Source organism: Dama dama, chromosome 9 (genome assembly GCF_033118175.1).
Source record: "Dama dama isolate Ldn47 chromosome 9, ASM3311817v1, whole genome shotgun sequence".
Taxonomy (NCBI): Eukaryota; Metazoa; Chordata; class Mammalia; order Artiodactyla; family Cervidae; genus Dama; species Dama dama.
The window spans coordinates 99,498,782-99,523,646 of NC_083689.1; positions in this window are offsets into that span (position 1 = coordinate 99,498,782).

Below are 24,865 nucleotides of genomic sequence, written 5' to 3' on the forward strand. Positions count from 1 at the left end.
CTTTTTCAGAATGTCTTATATTGGGGATCATATATATATATATGTATATATATATATTTTAAATTAGCCATAGGTATATATATCCCCTCCCTTTTGAAACTCCCTCCCATCTCCCTCCCCATCCCACCCTTCTAGGTAATACAAAGCCCCTGTTTGAATTTCCTGAGATAAACAACAAATTCCATTGGCTATCTATTTTACATATGGTAATGAAAGTTTCCATATTACTCTTTCCTTCCACCTTACCCTCTCCTCCCCTCTCCCCATGTTGTAAGTCTATTCTCTATGTTTGTTTCTCCATTATTGCCCTGCAAATAAATCCTTCAGTACCATTTTTCTAGGTTCCATATATATGTGTTAGAATATGGTATTTATCTTTCTCTTTTTGACTCAGTTCAGTTCAGTTCAGTTCAGTCGCTCAGTCGTGTCTGACTCTTTGCAACCCCATGAACCGCAACATGCAAGGCTTCCCTGTCCATCATCAACTCCTGGAGTCTACTCAAACTCATGTCCATTGAGTCGGTGATGCCATTCAACTATCTCATCCTCTGTCATCCCCTTCTCCTCCTGCCCTCAATCTTTCCCAGCATCAGGGTCTTTTCAAATGAGTCATCTCTCAGCATGAGGCAGCCAAAGTATTTGAGTTTCAGCTTCAGCATCAGTCCTTCCAATGAACACCCATGACTGATTTCCTTTAGGATGGACTGGTTAGATCTCTTTGCAGTCCAAGGGACTCTCAAGAGTCTTCTCCAATACCAGAGTTCAAAATCACTAATTCTTTGACACTCAGTTTTCTTTATAGTCCAACTCTCACATCTATACATGACCACTGGAAAAATCATAGCCTTAACTAGACGGACCTTTGTTGACAAAGTAATGTCTCTGCTTTTTAATATTCTACCTAGGTTGGTCATAAGTTTCCTTCCAAGGAGTAAGTGTTTAATTTCATGGCTGCAGTCACCATCTGCAGTGATTTTCGAGCCCCCCAAAATAAAGTCAGTCACTGTTTCCACTAGACTTTCCCATGAAGTGATGTTACCTGATGCCATGATCTTAGTTTTCTGAATGTTGAGCTTTCAGCCAGCTTTTTCACTCTCCTCTTTCACCTTCATCAAGAGGCTCTTTAGTTCCTCTTCACTTTCTGCCATAACGGTGGTGTCATCTGCATATCTGAGGTTATTGATATTTCTCCCAGCAATCTTGATTCCAGCTTGTGTTTCTTCAATCCCATCATTTCTCATGGTGTAGTCTGACTCACTACACTCTGTATAAAATGTTCTGGGTTCATCCACCTCATTAGAACTGACTCAAATGTGCTCCTTTTTATGGTTGAGTAATGTTGAATTGTGTATATATACCACAACTTCTTTATCCATTCATCTGTAAACAGACATCTAGGTTGCTTCCATGTTCTTGCTATTATAAATAGTGTTGCAATGAACAATGGGATACATGTGTCTCTTTCAGTTTTGGTTTCCTCAGCGTATATGCCTAGGAGTGGGATTGCTGGGTCATCTGGTGGTTTTGTTCCTAGTTTTTTAAGGAATCTCCATAACATCTTCCATAGTGGCTGTATCAATTTATATTCCCACCAACACTGCAAGAGTGTTCCCTTTTCTCCATACCCTTTCCAGCATTTAGTGTTTGTAGGCTTTTTGTTGAGGGCCATTCTGACCGATGTGAGGTGATATCTCATTGTAGTTTTGATTTGCATTTCTCTAATAAAGAACGATGAACAATGTTGAGCATCTTTTCATGTGTTTGTTAGCTATCTGTATGTCTTCTTTGGAGAAATGTCTTCTTAGGTCTTTTTCCCACTTTTTGATTCGGTTGTTTGTTTTTCTGGTTTTGAGTTGTATGTGCTGCTTGATTATTTTGGAAATTAATCCTTTGTCAGTTGTTTCATTTGCTATTATTTTCTCCCATTCTGAGTTTTCTTTTCACCTTGCTTATAGTTTCCTTTGCTGTGCAAAAGCTTTTAAGTTTAATCAGGACCCACTTGTTTACTTTTGTTTTTAATTCCATTACTCTAGGAGGCGGGTTATAGAGGATCTTGTTTTGATTTATGTCATTGAGTGTTCTGCCTATGTTTGAGTTTTATAGTTTCTGGTCTTACATTTAGGTCTTTGATTTATTTTGAGTTTATCTTTGTGTATGGTGTTAGGAAGTGTTCTAATTTCATTCTTTTACTGTCCAATATAGCTGTCCAATTTTCCCAGCACCACTTATTGAAAAGGCTGTCCTTGCCCCATTGTATATTCTTGCCTCCGTTGTCAAAGATAAAGTACTCATAGGTACATGGGTTTATTTCTGGGCTTTCTATCTTGTTCCATTGGTTTATATTGCTGTTTTTGTGCCAGGACCGTACTCTCTTGATGACTGTAGCTTTGTAATAAAACCTGAAGTCAGGACGCTTGATTCCTCCACCTCCATTCTTCTTTCTCAAGACTGCTTTGGCTATTCAGGGTCTTTTTTGTTTCCATATGAATTGTGAATTTTTTTGTTCTAGTTCTGTGAAAAGTGCCATTGGCAATTTGATAGGGATTGCATTAAATCTGTAGATTGCATTCAGTAGTGTAGTCATTTACACAATATTGATTCTTCCTACCCAGGAACATGGACTATCTCTCCATCTGCTTATGTCATCTTTGTTCTTTAATTAGAGTCTTATAATTTTCTGTGTACAGTTCTCTAGTCTCCTTATGTAGGTTTGTTCCTAGATATTTAATTATTTTTGTTGCAATGGTGAATGGGATTGATTCCTTGATTACTCGTTCTGATTTTTTACTGTTAGTATATAGAAAGGCAAATGGCAATGGAAACATAACAACTCAAAACCTGTGGGATGCAGCAAAAGCGGCTCTAAGAGGGAAGTTTATAGCAATACAATCCTACCTCAAGAAGCAAGAAAACATTGAATAGACAACCTAACTTTACACCTAAAGCAACTGGAAAAAGAAGAAGAAAAAAAATTAGTAGAAGGAAAGAAATAATAAAGCTCTGAGCAGAAATAAATGAAAATGAAATGAAAGAAACAACAGTAAAGATTAATAAAACTAAAAGCTGGTTCTTTGAAAAAATAAACAAAATTGACAAACCCTTACCCAGATTCATCAAAAAAAAAAAAAAAAAAAAAAAGGAAAGAAAAGAAAAAGAGAGAGAGAGAAAAATCAAATCAACAAAATTAGAAATGAAAAAGGAGAGGTTGCAACAGACAATGCAGGAATACAAAGGATTATAAGAGACTATTATGAACAACTATATGGCAATAAAATAGATAACCTGGAAGAAATGGTCAGATTCTTAGAAAAGTTCAATCTTCCAAGACCAAACCAGGAAGAAATAGAAATCATGAACAACCCAATTATAAGCACTGAAATTGAAGCTGTGAACAAAAATCTCCCCCCTCAAAAAAAACAAACAAAAAAAACCTAAAAACCCAGGATGACTTTACAGGAGAATTCTATCAAACATTTAGAGGAGAGCTAATGCCTATTCTTCTAAAACTCTTTCAAAAAGTTGCAGAGGAAGGAACATTTCCAAATTCATTCTATAAGGCTGCCATCACCCTGATACCAAAGCCAGACAAAGGCAACACAAAAAAGGAAAACTACAGGCCACTATCACTGATGAATGTAGATGCAAAAATCCTCAACAAAATTTTAGCAAACAGAATTCATCAACACATTAAAAAGCTCATACACCATGATCAAGTTGGGTTTATTCCAGGGATGCAAGGATTCTTCAATATATGGAAATATATTTGGGATCATATATTATGTAGTCTTTTCAGATTGGCTTCTTTTACTTAGTAATATTCATTTCAGATTTATCTGTGTCTTTTAGTGGCATAACTCATTTCTTTATTTTTTTTCTGATTATTTCATTGTATGGCTATACAACAGTTTATTCATTGGTTGAAGGTCATCTTGGTTGATTCCTGTTCTGGGAAATTATGACTAAAGCTGTGATAAACATTTTTGTTCCTATTTTAGTGTAGATGTAAATTTTCAAATCAATTGGGCACATATCTATGGATGGTTTTGCTAGATCCTATGGTGAGATTAATGTTTAACTTTGTAAGAAATTGATGAAAAAAAATTTGTTTCAAAATGGTTGTATTATTTTGCTTTCCAACTAGTAAGAGCTACACAATTACAGGATACACTTTTGTATCCATAAGTGATTTGTGTGGACAGATTGAAAGTACAAGAGAATTTGGTTAAGAATTTTAGGTTTTTCACTTAGGTTAATGGCACCATTAACTGAACAGAGAAAGAGTAAATTTGGCATACAAAGATTCAATGAGATAAGGTTGAGATATATTGAATTTAAACAGTCTGTGGGATATCCAGGCATAGATAATACATAAGACATCCTGTATAATGATTAAGGGATCAGAAGATAAATCTGGACTGGAGAGCCAGATTAGAGAAGAGTTTCTTCATAGGTTGTGGTTGTAGCATGGACTACAGATAAAGGCTTCCAAAGACGAGGTGGGAAAAGAGAGGGCTGGCAGAGTACCTTCAGCTTACCATCAACATGCAAGAGGGGAGCACATGAAGACAAATCCATGTAGATTAAGAAACTGTAACCAATGTAACTGAAAACAAGCATGTCTGAGGAAAAGAATTAGCGCCACAGCAGTTACTTGTTAAAAAGAAAAAATCTAGATTATTGGATTCTACCAGAGACTCACCAAATCACAATCTCCAGGACTTTAAAAATGTTCATTTTAAAAATTCAGTAAATATGATCTCTACTGTGAAAACCTATTGATACTAGATAGCATTTTGCAATGCACTGAGGGTGTGTCAAAATGAGAAAATGCAGGCATTTTGTAAAATTTACAAACACAGTTTAAAATTTGGTAGCGAGATAGGAGAGAAACAGAAGATACAGAAGGATGAGTGGAGATAAATGTGTTAAATGTAATGAGTGAAAAACAGGAAGGAGATGAATAAAAGGCGAAGACTCTGATGGGAAAAAAATGCACTTTAAATACACAAATATATTTATATATGCTTATGTGCACACACGCAAACATACATACACACACTAGCAGTTAACAATGTGTATAAAGAGACTTAGTTCTGGGAACCACTAACCTTAGCATCTTGGGCATTTTACCTGTATGTGTTTGTGGTTTTGTCTTGTATGAGAGATAATAATAGCAACTTCTTTCTGAAGAACTTTGGGAAAATTAAATAAAATAATCTAGAAAAAAGCTTGGCACAATATTTGCTCCATGAACAAGCACTAAATAAACATTAGATATTTTGTTAGTGATATGTCTTCAGTTTTTAAAAGGGCTCAGGTTAAAAATAAGGTAAGAAATCTAAAAGTCAATACCCAACCTTGGACTATTTCAAACATTCACTAACTAGAGAGAAAATACACTTACAAATAAGTGCATTTGTACCTTAATCCTTTTTTCAATCCAAATCCGATTCTTAGTGATACTAATATAAAGCTCTTGAGAACAAGAAATCCAACATTTCTCAGCTAGGATCCCAGAAGAAAATCTCCAGCAACAATGTCTATTTCTTAAAGAAAGAGGGTAAGTTTTTCTTATATTTTGGGGGGAGTGGGTGTTATTCAGTCTCTAAATCCTGTCCAATTCTTTGCAATCCCATGAATTGCAGCACGTCAGCTCCTGTCCTTCACTATCTCCCAGAGTTTGCTCAAACTCATGCCCATTGAGTCAGTGATGCCATCCAACTATCTCATCCTCTATCGTCCCCTTCTCCTCCTGCCCCCAATCTTTCCCAGCATCAGGGTCTTCTCCAATGAGTCAGGGGCTAGGGGAGGGGGCTTTTTCTGCAACCTGCAAATATGCCTTTTGGTAGAAATGTCCCAGTACTACTGAAATTCTGTTCAGTAGTCAGAATTTCAGGCATTGGTTGATTTCTAGAAATGTACATGCTTAAACCCCTGGATTTGCATTATTCTGTTTGTTAGTCAAATCAGTAAACTAGTCTCTGAGGAAAAACTCACTGAAAGTTTCTCAGTTATAATTTAGACAAAACATGTGCGAATAGTTGCCTATATGTGCTTACTGAGGTAGACAGATCTTAGTGAATCAGAGGAAATGCTTGGAGATTAGTAAACTGCTTTTAATTTAAAGTTTCAGAGCCTTTTTATTTTCCTCTGCTATCCTTGGTTAATGCCTTCCTAGCAGGGATATATTTATAAATGCGCAGTATGTACACAACACCCAGGAGTGGAAATAAATCTCTGATCCTCACAAATGAGCATTCCAGATAAGCACACATTCTAATTTATACTTGGATTTGATCTTTAATTAGGTGAATAGTCATATTTACTCTCTCATAAACAATATTTACTGACTTCCTATGTAAATAAAATGTTAGTTCTTTCCAAACGCCTTAGCCACATGGTTTTAGTTTAATGATAAACTCTTGGATGAATTTAAATAGTATTTTACAATATTTACATGATTGCATGTATTTTAAGCTATAACAACTTTGAACTGTTAAAATATTATTACACAATTTTAAAACAATTATGTGTGAGAAATTCAACACCACCAACAAACAAAACAAACATTTTATTCCATGGAAATGTTAGGATTACATGTCGAGCCTGTAAGTGATTTTAAAATACTTTGTGATCCCTAGCACTTAGGAAAATATACATTTAAAAAAACATAGTATGTCAATGAACTTTTGAAAAATAAATGGCTTTACAACGTAAGACTAAGACGTAGTCACTTCTCCCCCATGTCTATGTCTAAGGACAAATGACAGATTGGATTTGATTGTAGTTTTTGAGTGGATGTTACTTATTTTTTTCACGTAGTTAGAACGTATTATATACATTGGAGTTCCAGACTTGATATTGTAAATGTAAATAATAACTAGGAAGTCCATCATTCCTCAGAGCTAAGTGGGCTCACATCAGATATTTGTTGACCAAGAGTTTTAGTAGTTGAGAAAATTTTAATACTGTAAGAATGGAGATAGGGAGCAGAGCTAGCTTGTTTTTGTTGCTATTGTTTTTGTTTGGGGTTGGTTTGTTTTTGCTTGCGTAGTAAAATATACCATTTTGACCATTTTAAGTGTACAGTTTAGTGACATTAAATGCATCCACATTGTTGTGTTAGGTTGGATTTTAAGGGCTACATATCAAATCTTACAGATGCTGTTGTTCAAAATTATTTTTTGCCTTTCAGAGTATGAAAGTTTTTGGGAAAGAATGATCTAAATTAGTTACGTCTTAGAGAGAAATTTATTGATGCTTAAAAAGAGATGGAATAGAGATATTGCACGCTCAGCAAAAGGACTTGCTTCTATTACTAAAAATAAGGTGAAGCTAGGGATCCTGGGCTTGTTGCCACACATACCCATTAGTAGAAATGATAAAACTTTGCTTGTCTGCTTGTTAATATTTTTGTCTTATTTCTAAATTGTTTCTAAACTTGAGGAAATCAGATGATTCTATTTACTACTCATCCAACTACTTTCAGAATAATACGTGCTTAATAAACCATTTAAAATGGATGAAATTAGACAAAATTGCTATATTTTCAAACTGAAAGTGTGCATAGTAACAATGAACTCCTTTACTGCTTAAATGAAAAGCTGAGTTTTTCCATGTTGAGTTGCTCCCAGTAAAATGGATACAGTTCCAATAAGCTCAAATATGACAAAGAGAAAACATTATTTTTTTAAAATCAGTGAATATTTATACCCAAGATGTTTAAGAATATACATGATTAATTTGTAAATCCAACCCATGTGTCCCCTAAGGATTGATGTAAAATATTACTGCTGATTCTTGAAAGGAAAACATTCAGTAAAGTGCTACATACTATGTGCTTTAGAATACTGTATCTACACTCATTATTTGTCTAAAAAATCAGCTTACACAACAGACATATTTTATAGGCATAATTCAGTTGTCTTGGCAGAACAGAAATCTCATTCTGTCATGAATTTAATTGGTTCTGTCTCTTTTCTATATTCATAGCAACTCATCAAATTAATAATTTGTTTTATTCTTCCAAATTCACACTAACTATCAAGGCAATCAGGTCAAATAGATACATAGAGAGAATGGCATGATGGGAATTGGTATTACTATTTAATTTACTGCAGAAGCCCTTGAATTATTTTATACAACTCTCCTCATTGCAGGCTGAATAAACTGCCCATTTCCTAACTGGTCCCTTTGAGATTTTGGGACATAAATTTTTTAGTCTATTAAAGACATTTCTTATTTCCCACTGTATGAGTGATCTTCAGTAAAATGACTGTATCTTTACATAAAATGTATTAAAACTGGCAACCATTTTAAACATATTAACTGCAGGATGGATTTCTATTATTGCTGAATACTCCTTCCCGACCACAATCCACATGATATTTCCATGGAGAGATCTTGTTGAATAATTGTCAGACTAGATATGGATCAGGTTTAGACATTCCCATTATTCCAATTAGGAAATGTTAGCAATTACAGTTCATTCATTAAATGACAAGTGATGTTGATTTTTATAGATCCTATTTCTGAATGTCTTTCCCAATTCATCACTTAAGGGCTTTTTTTGTTTGTTTGTTTTGTTTTGTTTTCAGACAGGGTTTAAGTCTCAAATTTGAAAAATTCTATTGTAACTCCCAACGCCAATCGGAAGCAGTGTGGTCTAAAATGATGGTGAGACTTCAAGTAGAGAGCTATTATTGTTGTTGTTGGTATTATCATTAGTTAGTAAGCCTGATCCAAAGTGAAATCAGAAATAGATAAAATTTGTTCCCAGGTCACCTCTTAAATCATCTTTCTGATATAAGAAACTCTTTGGCTCCTTATTTCCAGAGATGCAGGAGAATTGGATTACTGTCTCGGTGGAGACTTGTTTTCCGTTCACTTGTTCCCTTGCTCTTTAGAAAAGCAATAATGATTACTCATTCACACTGTATTCTGCCTAGTCAGCAATGTGGATTATTTCACGTGGACATATTAATTGGAAGTAGTAAGCTTCACCACAATGTAGTGATCTTTTTATGCCTCCCCTTCTGAAAAGGGGATTTTTATCCCTGCTCATCAGAAACCAAGTGTCTGCGTTTGTCCTTTGAGTACACCTAACTTCCTTCTATCGTCACGCTCTGTCTCACTTCATATCTGTAACCTGCTTGGCTGAGTAGTCTCCTACTTGTCTTATTTCTGGTATCTACATTCTCCCACCTTTCAGTAGTTTAGACATTGTAAATGCTGCCTGAAATGTATCAGTCCATCTTTGCAGCATTTGCTGGTGATTTTGCAGGCATTATGCCTGCCTGCATGGTCAACAAAATTACTTCCAGTGTAGCTACTGAAAATGCGCTAGCATTTTTTAAATCAACTTTATTGAGCTATAACTTACATACTGCAAAATGCGCTCAATTTAAATGTATAGTTTAGTAAGTTTATGTGTGTGTGTGTGTATATATATATATATATATATATATATATATATATGCATACACAAGTATATAAAATCATACCACAGTTAAGATCTAGAGCATTTTCATAAAAAATCTTGACTCCAAGTAACCCCTGGTGAATAAAATATTTAAAACATTTTTATTGCATTGTTGAACTGGGCAAGAAAACAAGGACTTTTTCACAGGCCACAAGCAATCCCAAAATGGGAAAGTGGAGGCATAGACAGACGCTGGTGTATACAAGTTCCTTGGAGGTTCACAACCTCAGTTTTATTGGAACATTTGCAAAAATTGAACACATACTAGGGAACAAAGCAAGTCTCAACAAATTACAAACAGTTAAACTCACATAGACCATGTCCCCTGTGTACAAAAGTAATACAAAGGCAATCAAGTTAGAGACCGTAAAAATATATTTTTCAGTAACTCAAAGAGGAGGGAAGACATTATAATAAAAATTTTAAAAATTAGAATTGAATTATGTTATAAAAGGTATTTATGTGAATGGGATATGGCTAAAACATTTTAAGGAGGAAAACTGAATGCTAAATGCTAAAAAAAATTCTAAATGCTCCTGTGTAAAAAGGAACAATGTCTGAGAATATGACCTGAGTTTCTAAAATGAATTAGAAAAAAGACAGTATATTACATCGAGCATAGCTTCCCCCAGGAAAGTGGTGTGACCTTCGACCAATTAAGACTTCAATTCCAAAAGGGAGGCCTGGGCAGAGAAATACAGGGTCTACCCTGTGAAGCAGTCTAAATGCCACTGTGGTTTTTTTTTTTTTTTTTTTTTTTAACCATCTTATATAAGCTTAGGAAAATCCCCTCAATAGCTCTTAATTCTGATAGAGACCATGATTTAAAACCAACTGTGAGGGATTTCTTCCTTTAGAGAAGTTGACATGTAAAGGGTGAGCTGAGCTTTGAGGGTTTCTTTCTGGCCTGAATGAGTAGAAGGAACAGAGTCAGAAGAAATAGTGAGAAATAGTGAGCCACAAATGTGTGAAGAGGAATTTAAGATACAAATTAATCTAGATTCAACTTAGGTTTAAGTTTTCCACACTATTTTTTGTCTTGATGAAGGACTCCTGAAGGAAGCAATTTTGAAATCTGAGATCTCTCTCTCTCTCTCTTTTTTTTTTTATTTTTTATTTTTTTTCCCTTTTATTTATTTTTATTATTTTTCTTTTTTTCCAGTGGGTTTTGTCATACATTGATATGAATCAGCCATGGATTTACATGTATTCCCAATCCCAATCCCCCCTCCCACCTCCCTCTCCACCCGATCCCTCCGGGTCTTCCCAGTGCACCAGGCCGGAGCACTTGTCTCATGCAGCCCACCTGGGCTGGTGATCTGTTTCACCATAGATAGTATACATGCTGTTCTTTTGAAATATCCCACCCTCACATTCTCCCACAAAGTTCAAAAGTCTGCTCTGTATTTCTGTGTCTCCTTTTCTGTCTTGCATATAGGGCCATCGTTATCACCTTTCTAAATTCCATATATATGTGTTAGTATGCGGTAATGTTCTTTATCTTTCTGGCTTACTTCACTCTGTATAATGGGCTCCAGCTTCATCCATCTCATTAGGACTGGTTCAAATGAATTCTTTTTAATGGCTGAGTAATATTCCATGGTGTATATGTACCACAGCTTCCTTATCCATTCATCTGCTGATGGGCATCTAGGTTGCTTCCATGTCCTGGCTATTATAAACAGTGCTGCGATGAACATTGGGGTGCACGAGTCTCTTTCAGATCTGGTTTCCTCAGTGTGTATGCCCAGAAGTGGGATTGCTGGGTCATATGGCGGTTCTATTTCCAGTTTTTTAAGAAATCTCCACACTGTTTTCCATAGCGGCTGTACTAGTTTGCATTCCCACCAACAGTGTAAGAGGGTTCCCTTTTCTCCACACCCTCTCCAGCATTTATTGCTTGTAGACTTTTGGAAAGCAGCCATCCTGACTGGCATGTAATGGTACCTCATTGTGGTTTTGATTTGCATTTCTCTAATAATGAGTGATGTTGAGCATCTTTTCATGTGTTTGTTAGCCATCTGTATGTCTTCTTTGGAGAAATGTCTGTTTAGTTCTTTGGCCCATTTTTTGATTGGGTCATTTATTTTTCTGGAATTGAGCTGCAGGAGTTGCTTGTATATTTTTGAGATTAATCTTTTGTCTGTTTCTTCATTTGCTATTATTTTCTCCCAATCTGAGGGCTGTCTTTTCACCTTACTTATAGTTTCCTTTGTAGTGCAAAAGCTTTTAAGTTTCATTAGGTCCCATTTGTTTAGTTTTGCTTTTATTTCCAATATTCTGGGAGGTGGGTCATAGAGGATCTTGCTGTGATTTATGTCGGAGAGTGTTTTGCCTATGTTCTCCTCTAGGAGTTTTATAGTTTCTGGTCTTACATTTAGATCTTTAATCCATTTTGAGTTTATTTTTGTGTATGGTGTTAGAAAGTGTTCTAGTTTCATTCTTTTACAAGTGGTTGACCAGTTTTCCCAGCACCACTTGTTAAAGAGGTTGTCTTTTTTCCATTGTATATCCTTGCCTCCTTTGTCAAAGATAAGGTGTCCATAGGTTCGTGGATTTATCTCTGGGCTTTCTATTCTGTTCCATTGATCTATATTTCTGTCTTTGTGCCAGTACCATACTATCTTGATGACTGTGGCTTTGTAGTAGAGTCTGAAGTCAGGCAGGTTGATTCCACCAGTTCCATTCTTCTTTCTCAAGACTACTTTGGCTATTCGAGGTTTTTTGTATTTCCATACAAATTGTGAAATTCTTTGGTCTAGTTCTGTGAAAAATACCGTTGGTAGCTTGATAGGGATTGCATTGAATCTATAGACTGCTTTGGGTAGAATAGCCATTTTGACAATATTAATTCTTCCAATCCATGAACACGGTATGTTTCTCCATCTGTTTGTGTCCTCTTTGATTTCTTTCATCAGTGTTTTATAGTTTTCTATGTATAGGTCTTTTGTTTCTTTAGGTAGATATACTCCTAAGTATTTTATTCTTTTTGTTGCAATGGTGAATGGTATTGTTTCCTTAATTTCTCTTTCTGTTTTTTCATTGTTAGTATATAGGAATGCAAGGGATTTCTGTGTGTTAATTTTATATCCTGCAACTTTACTATATTCATTGATTAGCTCTAGTAATTTTCTGCTAGAGTCTTTAGGGTTTTCTATGTAGAGGATCATGTCATCTGCAAACAGTGAGAGTTTTACTTCTTCTTTTCCTATCTGGATTCCTTTTACTTCTTTTTCTGCTCTGATTGCTGTGGCCAGAACTTCCAACACTATGTTGAATAGTAGTGGTGAGAGTGGGCACCCTTGTCTTGTTCCTGATTTCAGGGGAAATGCCTTCAATTTTTCACCATTGAGGGTGATGCTTGCTGTGGGTTTGTCATATATAGCTTTTATTATGTTGAGGTATGTTCCTTCTATTCCTGCTTTTTGGAGAGTTTTAATCATAAATGAGTGTTGAATTTTGTCAAAGGCTTTCTCTGCATCTATTGAGATAATCATATGGTTTTTATCTTTCAATTTGTTAATGTGGTGTATTACATTGATTGATTTGCGGATATTAAAGAATCCTTGCATTCCTGGGATAAAGCCCACTTGGTCATGGTGTATGATTTTTTTAATATGTTTTTGGATTCTGTTTGCTAGAATTTTGTTAAGGATTTTTGCATCTATGTTCATCAGTGATATTGGCCTGTAGTTTTCTTTTTTTGTGGCATCTTTGTCTGGTTTTGGAATTAGGGTGATGGTGGCCTCATAGAATGAGTTTGGAAGCTTACCTTCTTCTGCAATTTTCTGGAAGAGTTTGAGTAAGATAGGTGTTAGCTCTTCTCTAAATTTTTGGTAGAATTCAGCTGTGAAGCCATCTGGTCCTGGGCTTTTGTTTGCTGGAAGATTTTTGATGACAGTTTCGATTTCCTTGCTTGTGATGGGTCTGTTAAGATCTTCTATTTCTTCCTGGTTCAGTTTTGGAAAGTTATACTTTTCTAAGAATTTGTCCATTTCATCCAAGTTGTCCATTTTATTGGCATAGAGCTGCTGGTAGTAGTCTCTAATGATCCTTTGTATTTCAGTGTTGTCTGTTGTGATCTCTCCATTTTCATTTCTAATTTTGTTAATTTGGTTTTTCTCTCTTTGTTTCTTAATGAGTCTTGCTAATGGTTTGTCAATTTTGTTTATTTTTTCAAAAAACCAGCTTTTAGCTTTGTTGATTTTTGCTATGGTCTCTTTAGTTTCTTTTGCATTTATTTCTGCCCTGATTTTTAAGATTTCTTTCCTTCTGCTAACTCTGGGGTTCTTCATTTCTTCCTTCTCTAATTGCTTTAGGTGTAGAGTTAGGTTATTTATTTGGTTTTTTTCTTGTTTCTTGATGTAAGCCTGTAATGCTATGAACCTTCCCCTTAGCACTGCTTTTACAGTGTCCCATAGGTTTTGGGTTGTTGTGTTTTCATTTTCATTCATTTCTATACATCTTTTTTTTTTTTTTTTTTGCAAAGTTCTTTATATCAATCAAAAGTGTACACCCTTGGATGTTTAGAAACTTGTCTTCTTTCTTTTTCTAGGAATATGTTTTCCCTCTACATTTTGACCATGGGTATGATTACCACAGCTTAACTTGATGTTTCTTCTATCAGGATGGTCCCTAGTAAAATATAATGGACTTCCCTGGTAGCTCAGATGGTGAAGCGTCTGCTTACAATGCGGGAGACCTGGATTGTAAAATATTTCTAATAGCATCCAAATCTGGTTCTGTAGCCCAGATGGAAGTTTTGGAGAAACTTAACACTCCTTAAATATCTTTCTGCTTAAGCTGGCTAGAATAGATTCTTCTGTTTATAGCTATTATCCTATACTAATACATTATTCCAGAAAACTAGAAATGTCATGCTAGAATGTTGCAGTCTCTTTGGGTATAAGACCAGTACACTGAACCATATCTTTCTTGAGAAATAATCCACGTGCTATGCAAGCCACCCATTGAAATGTACAATTTAAAGGTATTTTTTGAAGTATACTCAAGAGTTGTGCAGTCATCACCAAAATCCATTTTGGATCATTTCCTCACCCCCAAAGTAGCCCTGTACACATTAGCAGATACGTCCCATGCTTTCCTTCCTTCCCAGCCACAGGCAGCTGCTAATTTACTTTTTGTCTCTGCACATTTGTTTGTCCTGGAAAGGTCATAAAAATGGAGTCTTACAAGATGCGGCCTTTGTGTCCGTCCACCCCGAGTATAGCTTTGTCATGCTGACTGGGGTAGGAACAGCGACAACATCCGTGTTTTTACTGAGATTCATTAGATTTTCTTGAATAATGGTTCTCCATTTACAGTATGACCTTAGGATACTTCTCAGAGCCTTAGTCCATTTTATTTATTTTTATGTTTTACCAGTTAAATGGATTTTGCTGGGGAGAAGTTCCTCTGGGCTCTCTGAATTGCTATTCCCAATTCCCATTTTCATAAGAAGCTTTTTTAAATGAGCATTTTTATGTAGTGGAAGTTCCCTGAAGTGACCATTTGATTGTCATCATACTCTGCTGTATTTTTATATTTAGAAATAAAAGTGCAAAAATGGGTCCTCTACTAAGAGTCATACAAGAGGCAAAGTTTTCATCCAGAGGAGATGTATACATAGATGGATACAAATCCATGAAAATGTTTAATCAAATATGTTGCTTGAGTACCATATGTATCAGAATCCTAGCCTAAGAGTTGGTCCTTTACAATTGGAGAACTGACAGATATAAAGTCTCTAGTAAAAGAAGGTATTGATCATGTTGAGCAGATCTTTGCTAGACCCAGATTCCCATGGACAAATTTTTTGAGAGATGACTCCAGTGAAACATTGATCTTTAAGGACATTAGACTATAGCAACCTATCATTTGTTATTACTTGTAGCTGGCTTGAAAGACAAACCTGATCTATATTTGTCCTTTGTCCTTTAATTTACCCTTATAGACTAACAACAGAAAGAGATGAAGGCAGATAGAGAGACACAGAGAGTCATTAGTAAGAATAGTTTTTAACATAGAATATAAATTTTAAAAGTTGATCAATTTAGAAAAGGATTCTTAAAACATGTGTATACATTCCTAGGATATACAATAAACTCAGTGCGTGGGATTTAATTTTAAAAAGTAGGAGTTTGTGCTCAACATAGAATATAGCTCACCGTTCCAGAAGGAGGGCTCAAGCGACCCTGGAGAAAACTCTAGTTCTGAGGTAGAGATCTTCAGTCACAGTGGCAAAGTGGTTTCTGTTGGATCTTGGTGGGGTCTCCAGAACTGTTGAAAATCCCAACCCCACCCCACCAGAAAATCGTCAGGAAAATATCTTGATCAAGCAAGATTAAATTTATTATACTTGATATAGCAAAAGAGAACCTGAACTTGGCATAGCCTTATTTGTGGGAAGGTAAGAAACGTTATTTAAGAAGTTTTAGGACCTCTGTTTGGTGATTTAGGGTGGATTTTGCACAGTAAAGAATCTATTAGAATTAAGGAGAGTTTATATCATAGCTTTTGTTTCATAGACACAGCAAGGTGATGGTCTTAAAATGAGTCTTGATGATAAGGCTGTTAGTTTCCATGGAGGCTGATTTCCTTGGGTTACAGAGCTATTTTCTGAGAGTAAATATTTCCTAGGGTCAGCTGATAGGTTATTTTTATTTGGTCTGAGTTGTTTAACTGGGAACCTGAAAATATGCCCAGCTTCATTTTTTACACAGAGACAGGTAATTATATTGGCATCATTTCTCACCATCTATATCCTATCTTAGAGAAGGAATGTGGAAGAAATAATATCAGGGGAAAAAGAAACCCAACAAATCAGGTACATTTTGAACATGTTAAACTTGATTACATTTGGTTTTCAAACTTTCTGTGTATAATAAATATATATATATATTTTAATAAATATATTTTAATTAAGTTTGCTAAAGCAAACTTTTAATGTTTTTTGTTGCAATTACAGATTTCTGGGTTTCCCAGGTGGCGCTAATGGTAAAGAATCTGCCTGCCAATGCAGGAGACAGACACAAGAGGCATGGGTTCCATCCCTGGGTTGAGAAGACCCTCTGGAGGAGGAAATGGCAACCCACTCCAGTATTCTTGCCTGGAAAATACCACGGGCAAAGGAGCTTGGTGGGCTAAGAGTCAGACAGGACTGAGCACATAATCCTTTCCTACAAGTTAAGTTATTCAGATAAGAACCTGAGGTCATATCTCTCCTTAGGTTTCTTTGAAATGTGGTTGTTTATTTTTAAATTGTTCTAAATATATGTCTATTTTTTGGTCCTAGTAATTTGACTTAATTGTATGACATTTTTGTTCCCCTGTTAATTTCCAAAATGCTTTGATTACTAAATATTTATTGTAATAAGTGTCACAGAATTGGAAAAAATGTATTAGACCTTTTCTTTATAGTCTTCCTTTAATTTGCGTGAACTTCATCATTCAACTTTTAAGATATTTACCAAGACAGGATTTAATATTTATGATTCACAAATAGCTGAGTCCCTATCCTATTTTTTTTGGGGGGGGTCCCTATCCTATAGAGACAATTTGGTTTTACTGTTATTTGGCTTGTTTTCTGCCACTGTAGGCATTTTTTCATCTTCCACATAGAAGTACGTTTTCTCTGTTAAAGTTCAATGCCATTCAAAAAGATATTGACTTAGAAGGCAGTTTGGCAAAGCAAGATAAGTAATCTTTAAATTAAAACATTAGTAGACAAGTCAGAATTAAGTCATCTTCTGATATGTTTGCTGAGGAAAAAGTTCAATTGACTGACTATATCTATTTATTCATTGTGTAAGTAGATAAACTCATCTCCTCCTGGCCTAAATTGTGGTAGTCCTACTTTCTGTTTGGTTGGGAAGCATATATAAATACATTAAGTTTTCTTTGTTAAACTGTATCTTTAAAGTATGGAAGGAAGGTATTTTGGCATTCTTAGAGAAATTATTTTCATAATGAGTTTCTATTAAAATTTCAGGTCCTGTCAAGTGTCATGGCAGTGTTATGAGACCATACTTGCTGTGGGCTGTAAAGTACACTGTATATCATCGTTGCAAAAAATAATCTTAGGCAGTAATGTAATAAGATAGACTATGCAGTTTTTCTAGAAAATTAACAATTTCATAGCAATTAGGCCATTTTTATGACCTTTGGAATTCATTGCTATTCACTACAGCTGGAGAAGTTTGTTTATATGCATAGATCTTTTAATTCTGAATTTCAATTACATCAGGTTTTTCTCTGTAGAGCTTGTGTTCTGTGATAAGTCTTCCAAATTAGCATCAAGGTTTGCAAAAAAACCCTTTTTAAAAAGTCACACTTCTCTGAAATTCAAGCTGATAGGATTCAGATTATTACAAAGAGAGGCATCATTATTTGGATACAATAAGAGGATTGCCTCATATACAATATGCATGATTAAAACCCAAAAGGACTGAAGGCAAATCTTTTATGGTTTTTTTTTTTTAATTTCAGTTGTTTTCTTTTGAAAATCTCAATTTGCAGTCATATGTTTGGAAGCCTAGAGCGGCAATACATTCAGCCATGGTGTGAAAAGTGAAAAGGGGCAGAGGGGTTTGCAGATGTCATGGGCAAGTTCACCACCTTCCCTGATTAGCAGCTATTAAGATATGATAGGTACACCACCATTATTTGTTAACTGTGTCTGGTTATGATTTTCTTGAAACTATTATTGTACTATATTTTGAAGACATGATCAAAATAAGCAAGCTAGTTGCCAATGTTTGTCAAACGCAAACTGCCAATGGGGTGGCTTAAAATAATGGATAATGATAATTTCTATCCTCGAAAAAATTTATAGTAACAAGATGCATTCATTGTGTTCATTCCTGGCTTCAAATTAAAAATAGGTTTTCCCTGGGGGAAACATGTGAGTGTTTGTGTAAGATTAAAACGAAAGTGTCCCTTCTGTGCCAGCCACAGGAAGTGTTTTTCTTTCTTTCTTATTCTGTTATTTAAAAACTTTTCTAGTGTAGCTATATTTACATTTGAAGTTGTTTTATGTTTTGTTTCTTACTAACTTAATTTAAATCCATACGATCAGATGAGTTTCAGAAATTAGATTACTTTCATTTTTGTGTTTTAGAAAGGAATTTAGAACATATTTCAAATAGTGGTCTCATAATCAACTACATTAACATTTTTGTAACAAAATATGCAAATAATTATGCTCACTAAATAAAGACCCACATGAGCTTTACATGAGTTCTAGTGAAGTGTTATAGTCAGATCAATTGTGGACTAACATTGAATCTTCAGACACTTTTGGTCTTAAGAATTTTGGATAGGGATTATGTGCCTATGGTTGTTTCTCTGAGAAATTTATGTTTAAATAAGGTCTCCAAATATTTTTTAAAAAAAAACATACAACAGTAAATGTGTCAGAAGATTATCAAAATAATATAATGGTCAATCCTTTTTGTAAAGAAAAATCACCAGGGTAAAATAAATATTTCTTGTCTAATTTTCCATTGTTATTAGAGCATTATTATTTCCAAGCTATAGTTAGAGCCAGGATTCCAAATTGAAATGCTTATTTTCTAGGGTCAGTCCAGTATGATAGATGGGTGAAATGGTCAGATGGTCAGATATGATGTGATTGGAAGTGCTAGAGAACGTGAACCGAAGATGGGAGGGCTAGACTGTAGGCAGCCATAGTCTGTCAATCTGTCTGTCTGTCTCTGTCTGTCTTTCTCATACACACATACACAGAACCATGTGTGATTATTGAATGAGAAATACATATATATATGTATAAATATATTATAGTGGAAGATAGATTTATGGCAATCTATAGTAGTCTTTATAGCCACCTAAGTAGTCTTTCAAATTTAGCTTGTTGTTGCCACTCTTATCTACTTCTCTAAAAACAATATCTAACTTATTTGAATATTCATTCATCTTATTCAGTCTTTTGACAAATAATTATTAAATTTCTGCTCTATTAAAAATGCGTGTAAGACTCTGGGGAAATAGAAGTGCAAGAGTCGTTCATGCCTTAAAGGTGAGCTAAACAGTCTATGCTTATCACACATATATGATATGTGCTTATCACACAGAGGTAGGCGGTGCTGCAGGGTCCCACACGCGAGCACTCCTCCCGGTCTGAGGGTGCAAGGGGAGCACCCCCAGAAATGGCAAATGTTGTGAAGGAAGGGGAAAGGCTAGTCAAGCAATGGATGGGACGAGGGTTTCCAAGGAGAGGGCAGACTGAAGTGTCACACGTAACTGAGGAACTAAGGAGAATCCATTATGGCAAGGGCTCAGGATAAAAATGTATTTCCTGTTTCAAATAAGCAGGGCAAACATAGAGCTACCTCCATTGTTAAGATTGTTTGAATTTTTGTTAATTCACATTTTCTTCTTTTATCAGTTCTAAGTCAGTGTAATTTGAATGTGAGACTGTTTAGGGGTGTGTTTTATATTTCTTTTCACAAAAAAATTCTCTGTACTTATACTCTCAAGAGACCAAATAAAGAAATCAAACAACAACTACAACAACAACAGAAAGAAAGAAACATACCCCCCAAAATACTTCTGGTTATATTTTATAAAGGTACATCATTTTTCAGGCTTCCCTGGTGGTTCAGTGGTAAAGAATCTGCCTGCCAATGCAGGAGATGGGGGTCTGATCCCTGTGTTGGTAAGATCTGCTGACAAAGGAAATGACAACCCAATCCAGAATTCTTGCCTGGGGAATCCTATGGACAGAGGATCCTGGCGGGCTCCAATCCATGGGGCCACAAAGAGTCAAACATGACTTAGCAACTCAACAACAACAATATCATTTTCATTATTGGAGAAAGAAAGTAAATTTATATTCAGAAAATGAAGATTATGGCTTCCAGTCCTATCACTTCATGGCAAAGAGATAGGGAAATGAGGCAAACAGAGAGAGACTTTTATTTTTCTGGGCTCCAAAATCACTGCAGATGGTGACTGCAACCATCAATTTAAAGACACTTGCTCCTTGGGAGAAAAGCTATGACCAACCTAGACAGCATATTAAAAAGCAGAGATGTTATTTTGCTAGGTCCATCTAGTCCATCTAGTCAAAGCTATGATTTTTCCAGTAGTCATGTATGGATGTGAGAGTTGGACCATAAAGAAAGCTGAGTGTCAAAGAACTGATGCTTTTGAACTGTGGTGTTGGAGAAGACTCTTGAGACTGCAAGGAGATCCAACCAGTCCATTCTAAAGGAGACCAGTCCTGAATATTCATTGGAAGGACTGATGCTGAAGCTGAAACTCCAATTCTTTGACCACCTGATGTGAAGAACTGACTCATTGGAAAAGACCCTGATGCTGGGAAAGATTGAAGGCAGGAGGAGAAGGGGATGACAGAGGATGAGATGGTTGGATGACATTACTGACTTGATGGACTTGAGTTTGAGCAAGCTCCAGGAGTTGATAATGGACAGGCAAGCCTGGCGTGCTGCCATCCATGGGGTCATAAAGAGTCAGACACAACTGAATGACTGAACTGAACTGATACAAAGAAATGTGTCTAAAGAATATAAAGAAAGAGAAAAGAAAAACAAGCAAGAAAGAAACTAGCTCTTTCCTAAACCTAATTTCACAGGGTAATTCTACCTCCTGTTTCAAAGAAAAAATATTTGTGTTACAACTGGAATTCAGTATTGTTTTACCTTGCCAGTATATTTTATTTTTTGATATCAAGTTCACCACGTAACTTGGAACAGCAAAAGTATACACTTAACTCCAAAGCAAGCATTCTATTGTTATTTTAAATTCCTGTACAACAGCTAAATGGAAGAAATTGAACTAAATGAAAGTATATTTTGCCTTCTTTTATTAAAAATTCCTACAAATAGAGCAAAAATATCTGTATTCCAAATGCATCCAGTGTTATGATATGAAAACTGTAACCGAGCAACAATAGCATGCAAACTCCACTGGGAGAAACTTCACAGTGACCTGGGTAAGACTGCTAATTTAATTTTATCGTTCCAAGTGAAAGTGACTTGAAACCGAGGGAGACTAATCTGGAGAGTAAGCCTAATTGCAAATGCCTCAGTACATTATGCAGATAATAACAGCTCCCGTGTGGATAATAGAAGTTAGAAGAGTACTGAAAATTATGCTTTCTTTAGCTGTTGTGAAAATGAAGCAATATTGCACCTTATCTCCTGATCCACATACTACACTGGAAATTGCTTTCCAGGTTTTACTAATTTTATTGACAGGATATTATGTGAAACTTTTTTTTTTTCCTTATGCACTTATTTTTATTAAATTTAACAGTACACACAGTAGCAATATTTGAAAATAGCCAAAAACTAAAGCCAGAAAAAGGAAATTCTATTCATATGCATCTATGACTTCATATGGTTTTATCATCAGCATTCATTGTTGTTATTGTTCAGTCACTAAGTCCTGTCTGATTCTTTCTGACCCCGTGAACTGCAGCATGCCAGGCTTCCCTGTCCTTCACTATCTCCCGAAGTTTGCTCAAATTCAAGTCCAGAGTCAATGATGCTATCTGACCATCTCATCCTCTGCTGCTCCCTTCTTTTCCTTTCAGTATTTCCCAGCATCAGGGTCTTTTTATTATGGCATCTCAAATAAATTGAGAAGGTTTCCATTTCAAATGAGCCTGTATTAGGCAAAAGATATTCTGTCCACATGCTTGTGAAACTGAATGTATCTGAAATTAGGGTGAGCTGCTAAACCACGCACAAAATTTACACTGTTAAGTAAAACACGGTAAGTGCAATTGTGAATAAGCGTTGAGATATTTAATATTTGCACATAGACTTACATCATTTCAGTGAATTACACCTCACATGAAAATGAGACTTTCCTACCTCTAATACAGAGATTGGAGACCATCAGGTCTTGTGGAAGCCCAGGAACATTCTGGCACAGACCTGACACTGCAGTGAGCAAGGGGGTCAGACTCGGGACGTGAGTTCCTGGTGAGTCCCCGCTCAGGCTAGGACCACTGGTGATTCTCAAGGGTCGTCTTTACCCATTGATCCACTAATTCTACATTTGCCTTGTTGATGTGTGCGGTGCTCTTGATGACACACGCTGGCCCACATATGCACCCAGACATGCAGATATTTACAAACATTCTTCTTAACAAGCATTAAATTGCTCATTCCCAAGTTAAAGTTATGATTCGAGTTATATTTATTAAGGATATTCATACATTTTGCTCTACAGTGTGGTACTTCTTGCTGTAGTTTTTCTTTTCTGGTTTTGGGGTTTTGTTTTATTTTGGTTGTTGGCACTGACCACGCTTTTTAAAACTTGAGTACTTGAAGCAAGTTAATGCAGCATAAAGTATTTTAAGTTAGGTAATAGAGCAGAATGCTCTTGTATGTTTTAAAATTCAGTTGCTTCCCCAAAAGGTGTTCATTGCAATAAAACACAAATTTCTGAAGTCTGAGGAGTTCTAGGTAATTCCAAAAAATATACTAAACTGATCTGTTAAACTTCATTCTGGGAGACCATTCACTATACCCCATCTAATAATGAGAAGTATATATTCAAAAGGAACTTAATAAAGAGAATTAACAAAGAGTTTGGCAGGGATCTGGAGATGAAAACGTTTTTACCAAATAAAAGCAGATTTGGGCTTTATTCAAGTTAATTTAAATTAACTAACTTAATTTAAATTAACTAACTTAATTTATGATACTTTATGTCAATAATGGCATGATAAACTCAGAGTAAGTTGCATAAATGAACTAATATTATTCTAGAATATTTAGTTCATTTTCTGAAAGTCATCTTAAGGCCACAAAATGCTTGAAGCCTTTTTACACTGCATTCAATTATGTTGTCTGATTAAAGGGTGTGGGATGCTTTACTGTAACTGTTATTAAAATCTTATACATAATGGGAATATCACGGAACCACAATTTAGGCAGATATCCAACTTAAAATGTTTTAATATACTAATACTGTCCTACTTAACATGTGAAAGATTGTATGAAGTATGGGAATGGTGTGGAAAACAGATACCATAAGCCTATTCTTATGAAACCTCTAATCCAGTAAGGAAGATAGATAATTATGCAGTTCTGCAAACAATAAATATAAATGTACAACTTGCCAGCTACATGGAGAATGACGTGGTGCTACAAAAGCATATTTGATTTGACAGAGGCCATGACGAGAGATGACTCCTCAGATGAACTGTTGCTAAAGTGTAATCATGAAAATGTTTAGATAAATCTGTGTCCAAATTGTAATGGCAGTACTGTTCTTGCTGTAACTATGACTTGCAACTACATACACTTATGTAACCATCTTTCACAGCAATATGATCAGCAAAAACTTTTAACTTTTAGGCATTTTTGTCTCCATCACTCTTTGCACTGAATAATATCATAAAACTTTGTGTCCAAATGGAAGTTGCTCTTATGTTTTTAACACATAGACCCTTCAACTCTGCCTTTCATTTAAAAAAAAATTTTATTGGGGTATGTTTGATTTACAATGTTGTATTGGGCACATCCTTGCCTGGAAAATCCCACGGACACAGGAGCCTGGTAGGCTATAGTCCATGGGGTCACAAAGAGTTGAACACAACTGGGTGATTTCACTCACTCACTCACTCATCAGGTGTATCAGCATTGTTGTATCAATGGAACATTGTTGTATCAATGTTATATCAGCAAAATGAATCTGTTATACATATACGTATATCCACTCCACTTTTTTTTAAGTTCTTTTCCCATACAGGTCATTACGAAGTATGGAGTGGAGTCTTTAGTATAAAGTAGGTCTTTAGTAGTTATAGGTATAGAGTAGGTCTTTATAGGTCTTTATAAAGTATAGAGTAGGTCTTTAGTAGTTATCTCTTTTATGTATAGTAGTATGTATATCACAACCTTCCAATTTATCCTTCCCCTCCCTTTTCCCTGGTAACCTTAAGTTTATTTCCTATACCTTTAACTCTGTCTCTGCTTTGTATATAAGTTCATTTGTACCTTTGTTTTGGATTCCACATGTGAGGGATGTCATATGATATTTCTCTTCTTCTCTGTGATGAGCTTCACTCAGTATGATAATCTCTAGGTCCATCCATGTTGATATAAATGGTATTATCTTATTATTTTTTATGAGTGATATTCCATTGCATATTTATATATATATATATATATATATATATATACACACCACATTTTCTTTATCCATTCCTCTGTTGATGGACATTTTAGGTAGCTTCCATGGCTTGGCTGTTGTAAATAATGCTGCAGTGAACATTCAGGTGCATATATCTTTTTGAATTATGGTTTTCTCTGGATATATGCCCAGCAATGGCATTGCTGAATCATATGCTAGTTCTGTATTTAATTTTTAAAGGAATTTCCATGC